The following is a 17,059-nucleotide window of genomic DNA, read 5'->3' on the forward strand; positions in this document are numbered from 1 at the left end:
TATTGAGTTCACTAAGTAATAAATATGTTTATTTTGTATTTACAGTAAGATTTTAGAAACAAAAAACAAAATTCACAAACGGCGGGTATATATAAGGAACACAATTATTTCTTCCGAATTGTTAAAGTGTGTTGTCAAAAAGAAAGTTTTTTGTAATTTTTTTTGTTTTTTATCACCTAATTTGGTTTTTAGCGTTCAAAGATGGTTCGAAATTGTAAAAGAGTGTTGGGAACGACAAGTCGTAAAAAACCACCAGTGATTCCATCATCGGCCTCAACTGATGATACCAGCAACGTTTAAAACACACATTCGCTCTTTTAATTTTGTTTTTACATTTGTTTTATACTCTGTGTTTACTTTGAAGCAATAAAAAATAACTTCTTTAACTTTAAATACGTTTTCCAATGGTTTTTACTACCTTGTTCCTAATAGCCCCATTTTGTAATTTCGAAAAAATGCGTGTTTTTCGACTTTTTTGCTTAAAATTCCAGCTTTGATCAAGACAATTATTTAACCTTTCAATGTGCTCGCCAAGATCAAGAAAAGAAACAAAAAATTTAGGCAATATTTCAATACACAAAAAAGTTGCAAGACTTTAAAGTTGAAATCTGTTCCTAATGGCCCCAGTTTACGGTATATATTTCAAGGATACAGAAATTTTCCAAAAATATTTTTCATTGAATTTTTTTGGTGCTAAATAGAAATTTTATATTAATTGCATGAAATAAATATGTTAACTACAGTAAATCTTCATATTAAACAAATTTTCAGTATTTTAAAAGAAATAATTTGTCTAGTTTTTCTGCAGAAGCGTTGACCAGAATTTATAAAGTTGGGCTATATAATAACTTGATAAAAAAAAGCGTGACATCCATTCCAGTTATTAGCCAGTTGGCTAGTAAAGGTTTGTATCAAATTTTTACATTCTCATAAAAAATGAGAAGGTCTTGCTTTAATGTATATTAAGGGACAATTTTTGGTTGATTCAGCTTCAGTATTATAATTTTGCTCTTTCTCTTCTATTCAAATGAAGTAAAATCCAAAATTGTCTCCCTTCAATATAAAAATGATCGAATTGGGCATAACAGGAATCAATTTGTTGATTTTAGTCGAGCTTAATGCAGTGACCCCCTATGCAATTTATTCACGACACCGGCCGGTGTATGCATTTTTGATCTCATACATAGTTTCCTTCGCTATCGCTGTCAGCTGCATCGCGCCACGGTGGTGGATATTGCGATTGTCATGCGCCCTAATTCACTAATGTCCAAAAGCCAGCCAGAGGGATGAAAATTTCTCGCGCACGCGCCTTTAAACCATGGTATCATTTTATACACTATACAGAGTGAAGGGGAAGGAGTTAGTACGGAATTGCTCTCTGAAACCGGCGAGAGGGTTTGCGTGGTTGATCGAGAGAGTGGGGATGAGGGGAATTCTCTTGTGTGCGAAAAACCGACGCAGCAAGTGAGGGGGCCTCTAAGACTGTCAGAGAGCCGGCAGCCCGCACTGCGAGCTGCTGTCTTTAATTTCCGCACTTTTTTCGAGATCAAAAGGAAAAAAAGGACTAGAGAAAATTTTTTTTTATTTTTCACGAGACCTGCGGACAAAATTTTCCTCCTCCACCCTCTCGTTCCGTTGACGGCGGTTTTTTTTATTGTTTCCGGGCTAGCAGCAGGAAAATAACACACACACGACAGGAGAAAGGGAAATCGAAAAAAGGAAAAAATAGGGAGGAGAGTTTGTCTCTCCTCTCGTGAGGTTTCAAAAAATCCATTTCCCTTCACTTCTAGGATCTGTTGAGAGGCGAGAAATTTAAGGTGAGTCAAGAGTCCAGGGTTTATTTCAAGTTATTTATTCTATTAGGAAAGTGATCAGCTGATTGTGGATTATTAAGTAAGGGGGATTTTTTCTTTAGCGTTACAGTGAAAATAATTTACTACTCTCTGGGAGGGGTTGTTGCCAAGGGAAATACTACTGCAGTGTCAGGAATGAAGTGGGGCAGGTTCTAAAAGTTTAATCGGTGCTTTTTCCCTTTTTCAATGTGATTCCAACCCCAGTGGCTTTTGTTCAATTTCAGTGTTCACCTTTTTTTCCTCGAGTGGTTCTTCATTATTGAAGTGTTCAGCGCTTCTTGCTCTTTAATGGTGATTAAGAAAGATCCTGTGAAAGTGTAAATGAAAGCTTTTTTCAATTTTATTGTGTTAAGGAAAAGTCTTATTTTGGAAAATCTGTATTTTACCATCTTTATTTTTAAGAGCAGAAATAACTTTTTTTCCGAAATCAGTGATTTTTCGAATTGAGAATCAAAGAAAGAAGATAATTGTCTAAAGAATCTTGCTAAAAAGGGAGAAAAAGGAAATAATAAGGTGAAATAGAAAGCAGATAAGAAATAAAAGAAGAATGGTTAAAAAAGGTAATAAAACAGTGTGAAAGATAAGAGTTGAAATTCGAGGAGATTTTGGAAAATGAACGCCCCAGTGGTCAAAACTGAAACTAATATTAGAAAATGTTTTATTTGCAATATTTCATTGATTATCTCTTCGCCGGATTGGATTTAGTCATCTCTCCATCTTTTTATCAGTTTTATCTTTCATTGTGGTTGTTAACTTATCTTCGAAAATCGAAAACATATTTTGGATTATATACAACTCTAAGAGGATATTTATACACCGAACTAAGGAATTTCAAAATTTTCCTTCGCCTCCGCTTGTGACATTTGAAATGATCGGTTGACGAATAGGAAAAAAGTGTTTATTAAAATTGATAATGTAATTGTAAAATTATATCTTTTACCTTTTTTGAGACCGGATTATCAAAGAAAAGAAATTGAGATTTTAAATTGAAATTGTTTGTCACCTGTTAGGGTAATTTAATGATTAATTTGGATCAATCATATGCTGGAGTCAGTTAAATCCTTGCGCATTCGCTTCTCGAATCCTTTCAATCTTTTCTGCTAAAAAGGGTTTCCAAGATCATGCGCATTACTCGAAGCCGGTATTCCACATTGACCGAGACACCTTAAAAATCGAATATCGCGGAAGGTTCTGAAAATCTTTCTTCTTTTTTTCTGGAAATGATTCTTCAATTTTGTGTCGAATTTTTTTCTGAAAATCAAAAACAAAAGGACCTTTTTTGTCCTTAATGATTCGAGAAGTTTTTTTGGTCAACTTTATGATATTTTTTTTGCCATCGTGCAAAAAAAATGATTATCCATTTGAGAAAGGAAACGCCATATTTTTTTGTCCTTCAAATTTTGTGTTTTCTTAAAAGATTAGATTGACTCTTTTTGGTGATAGGAGGTTTTCTTAGATTAGAAAATTGTTTTTTTTCTCTTCTATTGTAGTACATTTAAATAAGTAGAATTTGATAAAAATAATTTTCTGTTTGTATCAATTAAATTGCTTTATTATAGATCCGAAATTTATCTTTCTATAAGCAATTATATTTTATCATTGTATTCAAATAATTTTCAGTACTTATTGTTTGACTAAAAATACAAAAGTTTGAATATTTTTTTAAAACATAAGTTTTTGATATTAGTAACGATTTTGGTTGACTGAAAAAGAAATTTAATTAGGTACAATATTCCTATATTAATTATTTAGGCGAGAGTGTCCTTTATTGAATCACTTCAATTTTTTAAGAAACTATAGTGCTTCGTCAACCGCTACGCGGTCGACTTTTTTGCTTTCTTCTTTTTTTCTATTCAAATTGTTCCTTTTATTTAATATTAAATTATTTATTGTGACTCATTTAAAATTACCTAAATTTTTATTTAGTTTCTCTAAAGTTAAGTTAATTAAAATAAAAATTGCCACTTCATAATGATATTGAAAAGAGCGACTGTAGATCCATCTTCTAACTATGTATGAGTTTTTAAGGTACTATATTTCTTTAGATTTGGAAATGTGAGTGTGCCCTTCTATGTTTTATTTTCATTGCTATAACTGCGAGAGTACATTCGATTATTTTCGATTTAAATTCGAGATTTCTCACTCATGTCTTTTTTTCTAAAGGATGACAGATTGGTCTAATTCCAGATATAAGTTGTTTTTATGTAGGCAGATTATGTTCAAAATTTTCCGGAACCTAGGATGTTTATTTTCAAAGCAAAATTGAAAAACTGTTTTTTACTTACTAAAGAAAAATATTGGTGAAAATAAAATTGATGTTTTTTTATTGAAATAGGAGGTTTTAAAAATAAGTTAACTTGCGATTTCTTTCGCTACGGGTGTCAACTACAATATTTCGATGTAATAAAGAGTTTCAAATCTTAGACAAGTTTATTAAAAACAATTTTTGTTGTGAACGCCATGTGTACACAGTAGCCACACGAATTAGCAAAGAATTATCATTTTAAGAATATTAAAGTTGTCTGCTCTACGAGCCAGTAAAAAAAATGCTGTATACTTTCATGACGATTCGCAACGTGATAAACTGAAATTGTCACTTTTGCTACTTAACCTGACTTCGAAACATATTAATTACATATATTATCAACTAATAATTGTTTCACAATAATTTCCTATTTTATTGTATAATTTTGTGTAATTTTAACTTTTTTGTTGAAAAGAGAGTGAGGAGGAAAGTAACGTTATTACTTTCCTCCTCGTTTCAATATTATGCATACTTTATGAAATGAGTGAAGCAAATCATATTTAAAGTTACAAATTACATTTTGTTCGTTAAAAATAAGGAATTATAAGTAAGTTGACTTTCGTTTTGACATATTAAAATAACCTAAAAATAGTTTATTGAACCAGCTAAATTTTTATTCTGTGTTCATATTTTGGTTCATTTTATGTTTGTCATAATTGTTAATTTTTGCTTTTAAACTTTAGATAAAGTTATTTTCATGTTATATTTTTTATTTTGTTTAATGCCAAAAATATGAAACATGAATTACTAGACAGCTACTGCCCACATAGCACAATAGTATGAGGTAAGGTTATGTCGAGTACTAATCGTAAGGCTCATAAGGTTACACGATATTGCTGTGATAGACCTAAGGTGAACTAAAAACTTCCGCCATGGAGGTAAGGTAACATGTTAGGGTGTGGTGACTATATATGATAAGGCCATGGTAACCTTACACGTTAAGGTTGAGGTAACGTTACATGTTAAGGTTGAGGTAAGGTTACATGTTAAGGTTGAGGTAACGTTACACGTTATGGTTAAGGTAACGTTACATGTTAAGGTTGAGGTAACGTTACATGTTAAGGTTGAGGTAAGGTTACATATCAAGGTTGAGGTAAGGTAATTATTAAGTTGTAAGGTTGAGGTAAGGTTAAGGTAAGGTTGTGATAAGTTTACCAGTTATGGAAAATATTGAAAAAATAATTAATAAATAAATATTCAATTAAAATGTTAAGTTTGTTGCTCTTCTCTATTTTGGAAACCTGACATGAAGCAGAAAATTTTGAAAACAAATTTGGGAGGACTGGGTTTATGCGCGTCGATCCCGGGTTCGAATCCCAGTCCCCCCAAATTTGTTTTCAAAATTTTCTGCTTCATGTCAGGTTTTCAAAATAGAGAAGAGCAACAAACTTAACATTTTAATTGAATATTTATTTATTAATTATTTTTTCAATATTTTCTATAACTGGTAAACTTATCACAACCTTACCTCAACCTTACAACTTAATAATTACCTTACCTCAACCTTGACATGTAACCTTACCTCAACCTCAACATGTAACGTTACCTCAACCTTAACATGTAACCTTACCTCAACCTTAACATGTAACGTTACCTCAACCTTAACGTGTAAGGTTACCATGGCCTTATCATATATAGTCACCACACCCTAACATGTAACCTTACCTCCATGGCGGAAGTTTTTAGTTCACCTCAGGTCTACCATAGCAATATCGTGTAACCTTATGAGCCTTACGATTGGTACTCAACATAACCTTACCTCATACTATTGTGCTATGTGGGTGCATAACACTGTTGACAAAAATATAAAGTTGAACTTGATTATTACTGTATAGAAGTCCTGTACAGTTATTTTGATATGGCACTGTCTTGGCGTTCCGAGAAATTATGTTTCAAATTTTGAAATTATGTTTCAAAGTTTGTCGTGGCGTTAGCGCTACCGCTAATTTCAGTAACTAAACAGTTGTGTATTGACATTTTCGAAAGATTTTAACTACACGGAAAAACCTTTAAGCAGTCTGCTCACCCGAAACTTATGCGTCAGCGCCACCACTAAACTTGTTCATCTGCACTCCCAAACTGGGTGACCAACGTACCCAGTTGTAATTTTCTAAACTTTTTGGGAAGTTTGTCTATCGAAAACGGTAATGCTACGCACCCAGTGGCGGGCGATCAGACTTTCCATGCAGTGAGAAGCGAAATTTTGTGACAGTGGGAAGGCAGACTTCTCAAAGGTTTTTCCGTGTATAAAATAAATCTTTTGGTTTTATAGTTTAAAGTTTTTATATTTTTAATTTTGTTCTTTTATTTTACTGTTGACAACTACATAAAGTTTTAAAATTATTTAATACTAGCTGTCGTACCCGTCTTCGACGGGTTTTAGTTTCTACAAATACATTCAATAGTGTGTCTACCAGTCTCCAAAATGGTAAATAGCGAGGAATTTAATTTGACTGGAAAAAATAATAATTAGCTACCATTAACTATTTCATTAGAAAAATATTACTATTTTAAATCAGTGATTGACTTTTTATCACCAAATAATTTATTTTTAATTAATTAAAATGCAGAGAACAATGTTTGTCAATTATTTGTAGAAATTTAATTATTGTATTATTTAGTTAATCCAAAATTTCCACCAGTTTTTGGAGTTACATATAGTGAATCAAATTCGAACTAATTGTATCATAATTGCTAAAATCTAAAATAAGACCTATATTGCAGGCTAAATTCACAGTTTTTCCCGATTAAATTAAATTCCTGCATATTTCCAGTTTTTACGAAGTTGAAGTCCACAACGTTTGTCAACGAAATAAATTTATTTAATGCATTCAAGTATTATTTTTAATTTAATATTTAATTGCAAAATAATTATTATATTAAAATATAAACATCAATCTTTTATTTCGAAATATTTTTGTGACAATATTGCAGCGTCATTTTTAATTAATTTACTAAGTTTAAAATTTTTTTTCGTTGATCAACGTTGTGGACTTCAACATGGTCGTTTTTTCCAGTTGGTAGAACCCCTGTTAAAAGTGTTAGTAAAAACAAAAACCCGTCGAAGAGTATTTTCATAAAATAAGTGAATTTTTGTAGCCATTTGTAGTTTTATTTATTGTTAATACTTATCAAAAAAATTTATATTTGATGAGAAAAGATACACATATGGAAAAATTTGTACAAAGCTAGGAAAAACGGGATTGTTTGTTAAACAAAAATAATAATAGACACCCTGTTTAACTTTTGCCTTTAGAATGCCCAAAACATCCCTAAAAGTTAAATCTAGAATTAAAATAACAAAACTTTTTACTATCTAAGTTTTTTCCCAGTATCATAATGCAAGTATCGTATCACAGGTATTCTTGAATTCCTGCAGTATCAATTTTATTATAAAAAATCTCCATTTTTAATATTTTTGAAGTTTTTGCAATTGAAAAATTTTTGATTAAATGGATAAACAAATAATTCTAATTTCCATTATATTTTAACGTCAAAAGTTTATCAGAGACCCCAAAAATACTACTGATTTAAGCTTGATAGTAATTGGTCTGTCAATTATAATTTTTCAATTTTTTGATATTAAAAACATTTTTATACTTACTTCTATCTTTTAGTTAAGGACAGTATTTTTTTCAAAATTATGCTAAAATATGATTAAATAACATGTAATATTTAATTACAGAAAGTTTAAAAGATTATACATTAAAAAATATAAAATTTGTAAATTTTCAATTTTTTTAATTTTTTGAAAAAATTGAATACCTCCCGTTCTAATTAATATGTTTAAAATCTGTAAATTTATTGTTTATATATATCTTACTAAAGTCATAACTGATTAATTTACAGCAATCTGTCAAAATTAAAAAAAAATTCGAATTTTTTGGAAAATTCATAATTTTTTTTTATATTATTAATATTATTTTTTAATTTAATTTATTGTTATATATCTTTAAAATCATTTATATTATGAATAAATTAAAAACTTTATGCTAATCTGCAAAAATTAAAAAAATTTTTTTTTGAATTTTTGGAAAAATTTATAACTTTTGTTCAGCTCAATATTTTTTCATCAAATACCTATAGTTAATATTTAAAGTTAGACCAATACCTAAAAGATTGCCAAATTTTACTTCAATCAGTCAAGACGTTTTCAAGTTATACGTGCGAACAAAATTTTGCGGACATACATACATATATACATACACACATTCATACATACTAGAGTGTCCGTTCCCGGGTAGCAAAATCCAAGTCTCTACCAGAGTACAGATCTGATGCAGACCTGTGATTCTAGATCTGGAACGGATCTGGAATTTTACATGGTCCAAAGCAGAAGCAGACTTGGTAACCAATTAAACAGCTCTATCTATAAGCAGGTACCAAAACTACTAAACCAATTGCACAAATAATGAAAAGTCGGTAAGGTGAAACCGATTGAGCCCTTCTACAGGTAGGAAAACAAGGATAGCGACGTACAGAAGTATAATATTAAGAGAAAACCGAAATTTTAACTTTGTATTGCTATAAATTTCTCTTTACTATTTTCATGATCATTCTCCATATTTGAATTAGTTAAAAATAACTAATTTTCAGAAAAGCATATCTGATTGTCAGTTAAAAATAACTGATATTTTAGTACATTCATTTAACTGATTAAAATATAATTAAATAAGAATTATTAATTAAGCTTAATAAGATTAATTAGTGAGTAGCTCATAATATTAATTTTTTCATTATATACTATAATATACCGAATATTTATTCATAATAATAATAATTTGTAATACACTGAAAGATTGATGAAATTTGACCAATTTTTTAGTTGTTTTTTACTGATAACCATTAATTTTGTCATTGACAATAAGTTAATTTTAACTGATTGCAGAAGTAAAATGTCAGTCATTTATTGTTAGTTAACCCAGTGATTTTTAACTGATTCAAATTTAGAGAGCACAATTAAAATATAATTGTTCTTGTCGTTTCACGAATATTTATATTTTATGACCCTTATAATGCAAAACATTTTCTTCTGCATGCTTTTTAAAATTATTTCACTAAACAGTTGGTTACTTAATGTATCTATTGAACTGAATTCAGATTTATAATTGTTTAACCTAATATTAGAAAATATTTACTCGGAAACAAATCCCTATATGTACAATAAATTCTATAATTATTACTCTACACAAGTAATTTATGCTTACAAATTAAAAACCGAGAAATCTGAAAATGTACTATATAAACAACTTTTGGGAATTTCCCAAACGTAGCATGAGCGCGAGATAGTCCGAGATAGTCCCGTGAGAGGAAGCAGCTTATCCCCACCATGCGGCACACCAAGTCGAAACTGAGTCCCGAGCAACCCTCACAGCGGGGGTTTATGACTTTTCTATAAAAATATAAATTTGTTAAATAGTAACAGTTTTAATTTTTCATTGACATATTTAAATTCCTTACTTTCTCACGATTTCATACATATGTTGTTTACCAAAAAAAGTTAAAATTAAAAAATTAAGTTAAATGGTATATGCTTCAAATAATGCAATTATTGGGTCAAATAGCATTAAATTGATTTAGATAAAACCTAAGTGATACAGTAAATATTTATTTGATAATATGTAAGGTTTTTGGTAGAGTTAACTTCATTCTATGTATCTGAAAAAAATGACAAATTTTTTTAATTTTAACTTTTTTTTGATAAACAACATATGTATGAAATCGTGAGAGAGTAAGGAATTTAAATATGTCAATGAAAAATTAAAAATGTTACTATTTAACAAATTTATATTTCTATAGGGCAGTCATCGATTCGCTCCCGTGAGGGGAAGTGGCATTCTCCCACCATGCGGCCAGGGGCCTGAGCTCGGGGTTCGGAGCGAACGTAGCACAGCGGGGGGCGCCTGGTTCCTTAATCCCTCATTAAGTCATCCTTCCTTAATGACAGTGTTTAAAAAATATAAATTTCTCAAACATAAACATTTTAAAGTTTTTTTTATTAAATTCAGATCCCTTATTTTATTACGAATCCATACATATGTTATTTGCCTTAAAAATGTTAATATTTAAAAAAACTTTTAATTTATTATGAACTGACACTCAAATAAATTCATAGTAAATTTGACTTTCAAGTAAATATATATTTTCTCTGGCTGTATAATCTACTTTTTACTTCAGTTGAATTCTGAAAAAACTTAAGAATTACAATCAGTCAGTTAATAATAAATTTTAAACTTTTTAAATACTAAAATTTTTAAGGCAAACTACATATGTATGGATTCGTAATAAAACAAGGAATCTGAATTGAATAAAAAAAATTGAAAAATGTTTATATTTGAGAAATTTATATTTTTTAAACACTGTCATTAAGGAAGGATGGCTTAATGAGGGATTAAGGGACCGGGCGCCCCGCTGTGCTACGTTCGCTCCGAACCCCGAAGTCAGGTACAAGGCCGCATGGTGGGGGAAGGCCCCTTCCCCTCACGGGAGCAAATTGATAATCGCCCTTTCTATAGAAAAGTCATTAACAGTTTTCCTTAATGAGGGTTTGAGGGACCGAGCGCCCCCGCTGTGAGGGTTGCTCGGGACTCAGTTTCGACTTGGTGTGCCGCATGGTGGGGGAAGGCTACTTCCCCTCACGGGACTAACTTGGACATCGCCCAGTGAGAGAGAGAAAGAGAGTCTATTTGCTCTGCTTTTTGAATGCAATTTTTCTCTAAGCCCAGATTCTCAGACCTCCGAGATGGTCGAGCGGTTAAAGCGTTTTATCTTGCGTCCCCTACGTCACCAAAACCTGCGTTGCGATATATAGTTAGGTGCTCGAATCCCTGCGTTTAGGAATTTTCTTAATATAATTATAATCTACGACTGTAATAAAAAAAAATGAAAAATTTATGTTTAGGAGTGTGTATTTAAGTAGTTCTTCCAGCTTAAAATAAAAAAAAATTGAAGAAAATTAAAAAATAAACAATTTAAAACATTTAAATTTAAGTTAAATTTTGCTTTTTGTAATTTATTTAAAAACAATCTTATTCATTTGAAAAATGCCTATTTTATTAATTGCAAGAGATAAAAATATTATTATTATATTTAAATTAAATATATTTTCAACTAAAAACACAAATTTTACAAAAAGCAAAGCTATTATAATAAACAGCAAAGCAATGACCAGAAAAAAGCAAGAACCCACGCTAGGTACTGTCGAACGCCTTGTTACCATACGAACAACAGAGAAAGTCAAATCTGGTTATATACACGTTTCAGACATGTTCCACGTTTCAAACCAGCTTTGGCACAGACTTGGTTACCAGATCTGGCCCAGATCTAACCAGATCAGTTACAGACCTGATCCAGACTTCAATTGCTACCCGGGTTATTTACCAAGTTGTTTATTTTTCTTGCGACGCCCCCTTAATTATTAGTAATTAAGGGGGCTAAAATGTCTAAAATTTATCTGAAACAAAATGTCAGACCAAAATATACATGTATGTATGTTTTCTTATAAAATAATTCAATCATGGCAACACGGAGAAAAATTGAAAAATGATTTATGCAGTCAGTGTAGTACTCCTTTATAGAATAATATGTGACAGGTACACACTATAGTATTAGAAGTTTCATAGCTGAACAGTTTGGGACTCAACACAATTTATCCCATTCATCAGCTTAAACAAGACTGTTTATATAGTCTAAGAGGGAATAAGAGTATAAAAAATTGGAATGAGAAATTACTTTCTCATGTAATTGTTAAAAGAACGCGGCAGTGTACAAAACACAAGTCAATAATAGAAGCGAATATTGAACAAATAGTACTCAGTCCAGTTCTTTCGAAAAATGAACGCCGTGCACATAAAGTAGATACCTACTCGAAAACCACAAGTTATTCTCTCTCTCTCTCACACTAATGGTCGTTCACTTATCTTACCGTTTCACTTACTCTTACACGGAGAGAAATGTGCTACGAATAACGCTATAGAGACATGTTGGTTCGCTTTTCGCATAGACGTCTGTACCTAATTTTGCAAAGGCCGGTGCTAACTTTGCACAGCTTTTTACCACTTGTGCCACAGTTGCTCAAATCCATGAAAAATTAGCATGGATTTCTTGCAACTTACGCATGGTGGTGTGTATGCGCTTTTAGTACGGCCTGCTCATGCGCTAAGAGCAACAGATTTCTCTCCGTGTACTACTCTCAACTATTATGCAGTGCAGTTAAGTTCATTAAATTATTAAATATTGCTGTGAGAATAATTAATTATACATTTCATTCAAGGTCAATTCACTATTTTGTACACGAAAAAAAAGAATAATCAAATTTACCATGAGGACTGTCAAACTTAAAAAAGGTTTCAAGGTTATTAAGAAAAAATTAATGTTTTTTATTTATTTATTATTAAATTCTAATAACCGTATCAAATTTAAACTAGTTGACAATATTATTTATTCAATATTATGAATATTGTTGACATCCATACTTACATTAATTACAAAGTAAAATCGACGCATATTCTAATTTATTTCATTGGTAAGGGATGTTTCTTAAATAGTAAATTTCCCCCATCGATTGCGTAGCCGAGAGGCTTAATGTAAAAGCGTGCGATTTATAATTATGCGTATATTTAGTTGTATGGTTAGGTAGGTGTTCAATCCCGTATGATTGTAAGATTTTCCGATGCATTTAGTTGTTAATTGTAATTATGAAGATGTGGGAAGAATAAAACTTGTGAATTAAGGAATATGAATATATAAAGAGTGCATTTAACACATTTTTCTTTTTTTTAATGATTGGTTATTGTTTTTTTTATATAAAATTGACGAAGTGAATAAAAGGAAACACTCGTTTCGCGTCGCGTCGGCCATTTATTTTGACAGGTTCCGCGCCTGCGTTCCTTTATTGTGAAAATTTCGAAGTAGGGGACTGAGTCCAGTTTCTCTACTATGCACACTGCAGCGCGCCTTATAATCTTCGCCTGTGTTTCAATGCTCTTTACAGTGACATTTGGAACTAAGTCCCTCTATACACTATACGCAACACCCTAAGATGCTTGATGGAAATGAATTAATGTACTTTTACTGGACTGAGTCCAGTTTTTTCAATATTGACTCCCAGTTTTGTAAACTCTATTTTTCTCAGTGAACAACATTGAAAAAAAGTCGCTATTGAGGTAAGACGTCCCACAGGTGGGGCGTCTTGCACCACACTTTTTAAAATTAAAGAATTTACATCAAATCAACTATTAAATATTGATAAGCACTTTCATTAATTTCAAAAAGTCAATAAATAAACAGTAGACTAAAATTTTTTTTATTATAAAGTAGTTTAATTAGAAAAAAAATTTTTTTTAATTAAGTTACTATAAAGGTTTTATAATAGTTCATTTTTTCTGATTTTTATCTCAATTTCTTTTTCGGCACCTTCTTAGAAGGTTTTTTTGAAGTATAAGGTTAGGTGTTGTGTGGAACTAACTTCATCTGTGATCAACACTCAAAAATCTCCAGAAATGTAAGACAAATCACATATGGTGCATCTTGCCCCGTGGTGCAACCAGCCCCACTCTCCCCTATGTATTAGGGTGTCCGTTATTTACCAAGTTGTTTATATTTCTTGCGACGCCCCCTAAATTATTAGTTTACCATCTAAAACAAAATGTGAAACCAAAATAAACCATTAATATTCACAATAATTCTTGCCCCAAAGACGATACATTTCCCATTTAAAATACATGGGATTTTGCTTCTTTTTACAAATTAATTTTTTTTCGTCAAATATTTCATTTTACATCAATGACAAATATATATGGGGCATTCCACGCCAAGTCGGACACCTTTTGACTTTTGCATCTCCGATTTTTTTCAAATATTTTTTTTCTTTTAGTGCTCGTTGAAATGAGCTACCATGATTTTTTTCAAATTTTTTCATCAAGCGGTTTAAGAGATACAGGTTTTTGAAAAATCACGTTTTTTACGTAAATTTTTTTCTGAAATGCTTAAACTCGGACAAAAATTGATCATTTTTGACGTTCGATATATGAAAATTTTTGTTTTTACACGTAGTTTTTGATAAAAATATTAAAAAAAAATTTTTTTAAATTAACCAAAAAAAATTTAAATTTTAAAAATAAAATTTAATTTTTAAGAATGTATGTATCGATCGATTTTTTTCAAAATTTTTTGTGAGAAACTGGTACTAAATTAAGAATTTTTAAGCATAGTCTGATGATGGGCAAACGATGGGATCTATTTGTTTCTGATTTTTCAATTTTTATATTTATAGCTAAAAGTATGAAAAATGAATGAATTATCGTAAGAATGCGATAGAGAAGGACAGACAAAGCTCCTGTCCTCTTCTATCTCATTGTTTTGTTATAAGTTCACGTCTTAAGATTTCATTGTGCGTTGGCCTTTTTCTATTTTACGCGCTGCGTTCATCCGCTACATCTCAAACCTTTAAAATATTTAAACGGTCACGAAATTAAATGTTTTTCTACATATGAATATGCTTTCTCAAAATTACAATAAAGTAATTAATATCCTGAACGTCTTGTAATTCATTTTTCATACTTTTAGCTATAAATATAAAAATTGAAAAATCAGAAACAAATAGATCCCATCGTTTGCCCATCATCAGACTAGGCTTAAAAATTCTTAATTTAGTACCAGTTTCTTACAAAAAATTTTGAAAAAAATCGATCGATACATACATTCTTAAAAATTAAATTTTATTTTTAAAATTTAAAATTTTTTTGGTAAATTTAAAAAAAAAAATTTTTAATATTTTTATCAAAAACTACGTGTAAAAACAAAAATTTTCATATATCGAACGTCAAAATTGATCAATTTTTGTCCGAGTTATAAGCATTTCAGAAAAAAATTTACGTAAAAAACGTGATTTTTCAAAAACCTGTATCTCTTAAACCGCTTAATGAAAAAATTTGAAAAAAATCATGGTAGCTCATTTCAACGAGCACTAAAAGAAAAAAAATATTTGAAAAAAATCGGAGATGCAAAAGTCAAAAGGTGTCCGACTTGGCGTGGAATGCCCCATATATATTCTTATAGGAAATTTAACGCTCTAAAAAAACGGTTTCTTATGATTTTTTGATAAATTATCTCCTTCAAGAGTTATTTAAAGTTAAAGTTGAACACTGTAAATTTTTAGATTTTTGTACTTTTGCGGCAAAATTATTATGAAAAGATCCATATCAAATCATGCAGGCATTCCGACGATATACATAGCGAATTATTTTCGCAATGACATATGTTCAGAGCTGGGTAAATATTTGAAATGAATCTATTTGAAATACCTATTTGAAATGAAAAATGGCATTTTCTATTTTATATTTCAAATAGAAATGAAACAACCATTTTGCATTTTCTATTTTAAATAGATTTACAACCTATTTTCCATTTAAAATTCCATTTCCATTTTCAGTACTACACTGGAATCTAGATCGGTGAGCTCGGGATCGTTGAGACTCTGTTTACATAGTTTGTAGGCGAGGAAAGGTGGAGGGCTAGCGGGGACTTTCAAATGTCGATCAATGCCGTGCCTAATTGTAGAAGAAAAAGGTTCTCAGTGCCCGATGCTATTTATTTTATTTGATAACTTCATCATTATTTACTTTTGTTTCTTTTTAATATAAATACATTTTATTTTTGTATAATGTTTTATAATATTTTGTTATTTATATTAATTTTCTAACATGAATTATTTTTTAAAAGAATGGTGCAAACAAAAAATACTTCGTACGGCCCTGTTTGTGTTGCTTCTCAGTCTCAACTAATCCGCTAGATCGGTGAGAAGCCATCCCCGATTAGTCTCACCGATCTAGATTCCAGTGTATTCAATAGTAATGCAAATTTTCACTGCTGAATTAAAACCTTTCAATTAAAGGTCCACCCCCATGGCAGCGTGAAAGCGGAAAGCGTTAGATAATAGGAACTTATGCTACAATGGAAATCTTCTTATTTCCTTTGAATCGAATGTTTTTATTGGCTAAACGCTTTTCATTTTCCTTTTTCACGCCGCCGTGGGACTGGACAGACCCTTAATGCGTTATCAAAAATCAAAGATCTTTTTTGTAAGTACAATACAATCCTTCCATCATCGGCTCCTGTCAAACGACTTTTCAGCCACGCTGGAATGATTTTACGTTCAAAAAAAGGTCCATGGGAGACGACATTTTTGAAAAGCAACCCATATAGCACAACATTTTTCAGAAAGTTTGCAGCAAGTTTGCGGTGCAAAGTTCGGAAGTTTGCATGTCAAGTTTGCAGCAAAGTTTATGGATGTATAAAAATGTCTGCCCGATTTAAAGTTTGCAATGCAAACTTGCTGAAAATTTGCATGGCAAAGTTAAACTTAAATGTCTGCGCATTAGTTTTCTATGACAGTTGAGATACGTTAACGTTGAGATTTTTTAGAAAGTTTGCGGCAAATTATTCTCAAGTTTGCTATAAAATTATTTGTAAGTTTTCCGTGAAAACTTGTAGCAAGTTTGCATTGCAAACTTTAAATCGGGCAGACATTTTTATACGTCCATAAACTTTGCTGCAAACTTTCCATGCAAACCTCCGAACTTTGCACCGCGAACTTGCTGCAAACTTACTGAAAAATGTTGTGCTATGTGGGAATTGCTTTTAAAAGCAAACAAGCATATTAAAATTAAAAAATTTTCGAACTGTCAGGATACTCTAGATCTTATAATAAAAATTTTTTAAAAACCATTTTGCATTTTATATTAACCTATTTCAAATACATATTTTGCATTTTGCATTTTAAATAAGAAACAGACAACTATTTTCCATTTTACATTTTAAATAGGTTTTATGAATCTATTTGGCATTTTGTATTTTAAGTAGAAATAAAGAACCATTTTACCCAGCTCTGCATATGTTATCC

The 17,059-nt window shown here is 30.8% G+C and overlaps 1 protein-coding gene across 1 annotated transcript in view; it reads left to right on the forward strand.

Annotated features, from left to right (window-relative positions):
* The first annotated feature begins 1,379 nt into the window (after nucleotides 1-1,379).
* LOC122504709 (microtubule-associated protein futsch) overlaps nucleotides 1,380-17,059 on the forward strand; it is a 333,942-nt gene continuing 318,262 nt past the window's right edge. Inside the window, exon 1 of the mRNA XM_043615915.1 lies at nucleotides 1,380-1,817. The gene's annotated coding sequence lies outside the window, so the exon portion shown is untranslated. The remainder of the gene's footprint in view (nucleotides 1,818-17,059) is intronic.

The sequence above is a fragment of the Leptopilina heterotoma genome, unplaced genomic scaffold (assembly GCF_015476425.1).
Source record: "Leptopilina heterotoma isolate Lh14 unplaced genomic scaffold, ASM1547642v1 Lhet_311, whole genome shotgun sequence".
Taxonomy (NCBI): Eukaryota; Metazoa; Arthropoda; class Insecta; order Hymenoptera; family Figitidae; genus Leptopilina; species Leptopilina heterotoma.